The following is a 6,770-nucleotide window of genomic DNA, read 5'->3' on the forward strand; positions in this document are numbered from 1 at the left end:
TGAATCTAAACGTTGGACATGCGAGTCTCCCGATGGACGGTTCCACAGTGAAATGGATCACATCATATTCAATTGGCGGTTTTGCCTAACCGATGTTGCTGTTGTCCCAAAATTCAAGACCATCGTCTCCTTCATGCAAAATTCTACCTCACAGAACGAGGAGAAAAGAATACAAGGTTTAAGAAGAGGACTCCCAGAACGACCACCAACTGGGAGCTCTTTGGCTCTGTTGCAGCAACATGGGAAGATGCCGCTATTGACAACATTGAGGAGGAATACGATCGAATGATTCAGCACCTCCATGGTTGTGCGAGGAATGCCAAGAGAGAGATAACCACAAAAAACAGCCTTTCTTTGAACACTCTTGAACTTATTCGCCAACGTGGCTTGGCACATGCCTCAGGCAACCACAAGCAAACATCCGAGCTGGCAAAACAATGCAGAGAAGCCATCAAGGATGACCTCAAAAACAGGAGAGCAGCAGTGCTGGTAGATGCGGCAGAAGCTGGGAAAAGCCCGCCTGTCCTTAACCAACTACAAGATCAAGATGACTGCCCTCCGACATCATGATGGATCTATCACATCTTCTAGAAAGGCAATGGAGAAGATTATTCATGACTTCTACTCATATCTCTTTAATAGCCACATACAGTTGCCCACATACCACATTCCACATGATGGATATGTCGTTCGCAATGTTCTCCCTTCAGAAATCCAACATGCCATCTCGTCGGTAAAGAAACAAAGAGCACCTGGCCCAGACAAGATCAGACCTGAACACCTGAAGAACTTACCATCAGTACTCATCAATACACTGGCTTTGCTCTTCACACGCTACCTGTCTGAATGCAAGGTTCCATCCCAGTGGAAAACCAGCAGGACTGTACTACTATACAAGAAGGGAGACATCCACAACATTGGCAACTATCGCCCAATCTGCCTATTGTCTGTCATCTACAAACTGTTCACTCGAGTCATCCTGAGTAGGATTAGCAGAACACTAGATAAAGGACAACCGTGTGAACAAGCCGGATTCCAAAAAGGATTCAGTACCATCGACCATATCCACATGATTACTAAGCTCATTGAGGTTTCTCGGGAGTTCAAGATGCCGCTCTGTCTAACGTTAATTGATTTAAAGAAGGTCTTTGATTCTGTTGAGACGGATGTGGTCATAGAAGCCCTAGCCAATCATGGCATACAAACTCAATACATCAGGATCCTTCGTGAGCTCTATTACGGATTCACTACCAGGATCTCACCATTCTACAAAGAAGTAATCATCCATATCAAGAAAGGGGTTCGGCAGGGTGATACCATTTCACCAAAACTCTTCAGTGCCACCCTCAAGTACATCATGCGCCGACTGGAATGGGAAAGCATGGGAGTGAAGATAGATGGTCGAAAACTATACCACCTCTGCTTTGCTGATGACATCGTACTAATAACACCAAACATCAGTCAAGCAGCACAAATGCTGAACGACTTTGACCATGAATGTGGAAAGGTTGGACTACAGCTGAATCTTAAGAAGACAATGTTTATGAGAAACAGCCTTGTTCCTGATGCTCCATTCACTCTCAACGGAACCAGCATCTCTGAATGCAACAGTTATATATACCTAGGTCGAGAAATCAACATGATGACTGACCTGGCACCTGAGTTGCGCAGGAGGAAGAGAGCGGCTTGAAATGCCTTCAAGAACATTGAAGAAATAACTAAAAGGACAAAGAACCTCCAGCTACGAGCACATCTCTTCTATTCCACTGTTCTTCCTGCATTAACATATGCCTCAGAGACCTGGACCCTATGAAAACAGGATGAGAACACTATTCGGGTTTCCCAAAGAGAAATCGAAAGAGCTATGCTTGGAATATCACGATTCACTCAAATGAGAGATAGAATCCGGAGTTCTGATCTTCGTCAACACTCAAGAATCAGGGATGCAGTCTCATTTGCCAAGACACCAAAAATCAGATGGGCTGCACACGTAATGAGGTTTACAGACAACCGCTGGACTAGAGCCATTACTGATTGGATTCCACGGGACATCAAAAGATCATGTGGACGCCCACCTACAAGATGGTTAGACTTCTTCGTCAAGACCCTGAATGATTGGTTTGAGGCTCTGCATGTTCCTAGAATGAACAGATACCATTGGGCTACGCTAGCACGCAACCAGGATGACTGGAGACGCTACTGGACCCACTTGAGTAAATCGATGAATAACGGGGATTAAGTGATTAAGTGATATATATATGCATATATATATACATATATATATATATATGTACACACAGCCTGTATTGTCCTCCCATTGTTCATTGTTTTGCTTGACTGGTTTGCTTGAGTGGGCACCAGTAACATCTCACAACAAATTGAGATACTTGTTGGTACTATTTTTGCATATTGAATACATCACGGGGAGCTTGCCATTCTTTGCCGTGTGGATAAGATACTCTTGGTAGCTTGCCGGGCTCTCCAAGAGGTTCAGAGGAGTCGAACCCGGGTCTGCCATGTCGGCAGTGTGCAAGGCAAATGCCTTACCTGCTGTACTATAGCTGTATATAATTATTCTCTGTCAAGTTAGTTTTGTAGTGCCCTACTATGAAAAAAAAATCAAATAGGTAGACAAAGGAAAAGAACTTTAATAATTTACTTTTGTTAACTACTTTTATTCAATACCTTTAAATTAAAATACCTATAAATATTTGTAATAGGGATGCACCATATAAAATATATGTTTACAAAAATATACAGAGATAAATCAACAGGAAAAAAATATAAATGTGGAATGATATCACCTGGATGGGCTAGTTTAGTAGACACCCCGGCATATATTGAAACTCTGAAGGATTGTTTATAAATGTATTACAACTGAAATTGTGTAAACACACAAAAAATAAAAGGGCTGGCAGTCAGGCTGTTTCCCCACTCCAGGGAGGTCGATGGTGATGATCAGGAGAAGGAAGGAAACGGGGACCAGGCTGGTTCGTCTTAGTAGCAGTTTGTTACATGGAAGAGATGTATGTCATGGAGGCCCCAGGATCTCTCAAACAAGTGGACCTTTGTTCTCTCAGCTTCTGTCCTCAGCCCCATCTTCCCAGGTTCTCTGATGCACATGTCCCCCAGAGAGCCCTGAAATCTCCCTTATATAGATCATAGTACCTCTAAAGGGTGCAATATAGTGATGTCATCAAAAGGAGTTACAGAAAGAACATTGAGAGAGCAAACCATACATTGTTTCTTTACATCCACATTGTTTCTTTACATCTGCAGGCCAGGAATCCTGGCCTCACCTTTTACAAGCTACAAGCACTTGGATTTGCATCCCAAAGACCAGCCTGGCTAGAGCTGGGAATCTACATCCCAAAGATCAGGCCTGGCTAGCACCTGAGATCTGCATATCCAAGATCAGCTAGGTTTCTGTGAGAAAAGGAAAACTGCCTCAATATACTGAAATCATTTACTGAAGGCAGTTTGAAGGGTAGAAAGTTCAGTCTCATCCAAGCTAGTCAGGACACACAGGAAAACTGCTTCTAGGACAGATTCTCATTTAGAGATCAACTCACACTAGAACAGATTTCCCTGGATGTATTTCTCCTCTCCTTGTCTGACCAACATATAAGCATACATAATATAAATCATTTTGTATGAACACAGTAAGAAATACTATGAGCTTATAGAATTGCTCTCCCAGGGCCATCTCGATCTCAGACTGCAGTGCTCAGGCCAGATAACTTTCCTATTCTTAGCAGCAGGGCCCTAGTCTCGTCGTTACTTTTGGATCATGACAGCATTTGCCTATGATCAAACTCTTAACCTATAGTTAAGAATCGTGGCACCTTGGCCTGGCCCATCGCGATGCCAGGGTAACACATAACTTACCAGCTTGCTCTGGTTCCATCCAGTCCTATGTCGGGACCCTGCCCGGGGTGCTAGGAAGTGAGGGCAACTGAGGCTTAATGTGAGAAGGCAGATGCCCGGGAGTGAATAATATCCAAAGCCAATTAACTCCTAAGTTATAAAGCATAATATTAATTAATTGTCTTCCATACAAAAAGGACATTGCATTAAAGCAAACTATTCAAAAGACATAAGGAGAGGAGAAAGGCAACATTAACTTACAGTACAGCTTCAGTATCTAAGAAGGATGAGACCTTAGAAATTGGTTGGGGAAGAGAGCATAGAAGTGGTTACAGACAGACAAAGTAATGGGAGTGACTCGGGAGCACTGTGATGGGTGCGACCCAATAAACCTAAGCTCCTCGTACTCCAACATGAAATCATATAAAATATGATTTTATATGATATGTGAGTAGAAAATATCTACTCACAATAGTACAAAGATATAAATCAACCACAAAAAGAAATCTTAAGAAGCTGGAGTGGTAGTACTGTGGGTAGGGCACTTGTCTTGCAACAGAGGTTCCATCCCCAGCATCCCATATGGTCCCCAAACACTGCCAGGAATAATTCCTTGGTGAAGAGCCGGTAGTAAACCCAGTGTTATCACCAGGTTTGACTCAAAAAGCAAAAAAATAAACAAAAAAATCTTAAAAATATGACTCTATGGAGACTAAACATAAACCAACCAAAAAAGAATAATTATTTGACCTAATAGTGACTCAAAGGAGAAATCAGAATACTAATTTAAGAATTGCTTTTATTTTGTTTTATATCTTTCCCCCAGTAAATATATGTATTAGAACATATGGGTCACCACAAAAGTATTAATGATAGGTAAATTTATAGTAATAGAAGCCTAAACGTGAAGCCAGAAAAAACTTAAGTAATCTGATTTTACACTTAAAGAACCAGAATAAAATAATAAGATAAAATGAATTTTTTCATATAAAAGAAAATTTTAATTTTTGTCCTAGAAATTTTTGATACTACACATTATACATGATTTAGGAATAAAACTGTACCAAGTAGTGTTCAAAGATGAATCGTCCAAACTATTCCTTTTCTTTTGTCTGGTCACTCAGAAATATTATGTTATAATATTTGGTCGTTGCTTGATGCCTCACATTATTTTTGTCTGTGTATTCACCATAGTCTACTTTCCCTTCCACAAAATCGAGAACCCTTCTTCACATACTGATACGCATCTCTGAGTCCTGGCCAGAATACTGATATTCTGTGCCCTGTTATTTTCTGACTGACATCACCCATCTGGTAGGCTTCGTTGTCCCCTGACCTCCACATCTCATCAATTCATTTGTGGCTAGAGAAAATATTGCGACCGGGTTTTTCCTTTCCACTGTCTCATTACGGGGTCCTGGCCCACCCATCCAAGTAACTGCACATGATTCAGAGAGAGCTTAAGAACGAAGCTGCTCGCTACCTCAGACTGGTATCTCACGAACTGGTGAAGTACCTGTAATGCAGGTCTTTAAAACATGGTTTCTAATGTCTTTTCATAAAAATCTAATCTTAAGCCTTTTCCTTCCTCCTCAGTGAGGAACCAGCAGTAAACCTCAAGAACCTCTGATAGTGGCCCCCAAAACAAAATAAAAAAATAAACAAATAGAAAGAAAATAATTATGTTTAGGACAGAAATAAAATATAATCATAATACAAAGATTATTATGATTATGTGACAGTTTCTTTGGTCAGTTTAGCATAATTTTTAATCCTTTTCAACACACATATAAAATTGTAGAGAGAGACATCCTAATGAAAAGAGCAAAATATGTGCAAAGCATTTATCCAAAAAGAAGTTTATACTCAAGATATACATATATATGTATATCATATAATGTGTATGTATATATGCAAGCAACATATCTATATAGATGTCACTTGTGTCACTTATGTCACTTGTCGTCCAATTGTTCATCAGTTTGCTCGAGTAGGCACCAGTAACATCTCCATTCATCTCTGTCACGTGATAGTGTAGCCCAATGGCATACTGGGCACTTTTTCAGGATCATGGGAGTGAGACTCATTAGTGTTACTGTTTTTGACATATCGAATACATCATGGGGAGCTTACCATTTTCTGCCATGTAGGCGGAATACTCTCAGTAGCTTGCTGGGCTCTTCGAGAGGGACAAACTGCATGTCTCTCTTCCAGGAGCTCAGTTTTCTATAGATATAAATGTAGATATAGAGAGATATAACTTAAAAATTAACTCATAATATTGCTGATTTTTATTATTGGAAAACCAATATGGTTGGCTTATGTTGTTAGGTTACTGTTGTCTTCATGATCTATGTCTTAAGCAATTAGCTTTCATTCAGTCTTTTGAAGAGTAGAGAATACAAATAGGTCATCTCTGAAAATTTGATAGAACTCTCCAGAAAAACTGTTTGATAATAAACCTTTGTCTTGAAAAGTGTACATAAATTTACTCATACATGAGTTATATCTAAAACAAACAAAGTTACCAAACAAATTATTGGATTCTGACTGTAGAACTAAAGTTAAAAGCAGGAGATCAAAGTCGAAAGAGATAAAATAGACAGCATGAGAAAATGGAATTTGTTTCCTGGTGTGTATATTTGCTAAAAAGTACTTGAAAAGTTGGGGGCTATTACTTAAATCATGCTCAGAGTTGTATATAAACGTGACTTTGATAAAATATACAGACAGATTATAGATTGAAATAAGTTAACATGTTACTGGGGCTGGACTGATAGCATAGCGGGTAGGGCGTTTTCCTGGCATGCGGCCAACCCGGGTTCGATTCCCAACACCCCATATGGTCTCCTGAGCACCAGCAAAAGTAATTCCTGAGTGCAGAGCCAGGTGTAACCCCTGTG

At 40.2% G+C, this 6,770-nt stretch overlaps 1 pseudogene; it reads right to left on the reverse strand.

Annotated features, from left to right (window-relative positions):
- Nucleotides 1-4,851: 4,851 nt before the first annotated feature.
- Nucleotides 4,852-5,407, reverse strand: LOC130019374 (single-stranded DNA-binding protein, mitochondrial-like; annotated as a pseudogene).
- Nucleotides 5,408-6,770: the final 1,363 nt, after the last annotated feature.

This window comes from Sorex fumeus, unplaced genomic scaffold (genome assembly GCF_029834395.1).
Source record: "Sorex fumeus unplaced genomic scaffold, SorFum_2.1 ptg000008l, whole genome shotgun sequence".
Taxonomy (NCBI): Eukaryota; Metazoa; Chordata; class Mammalia; order Eulipotyphla; family Soricidae; genus Sorex; species Sorex fumeus.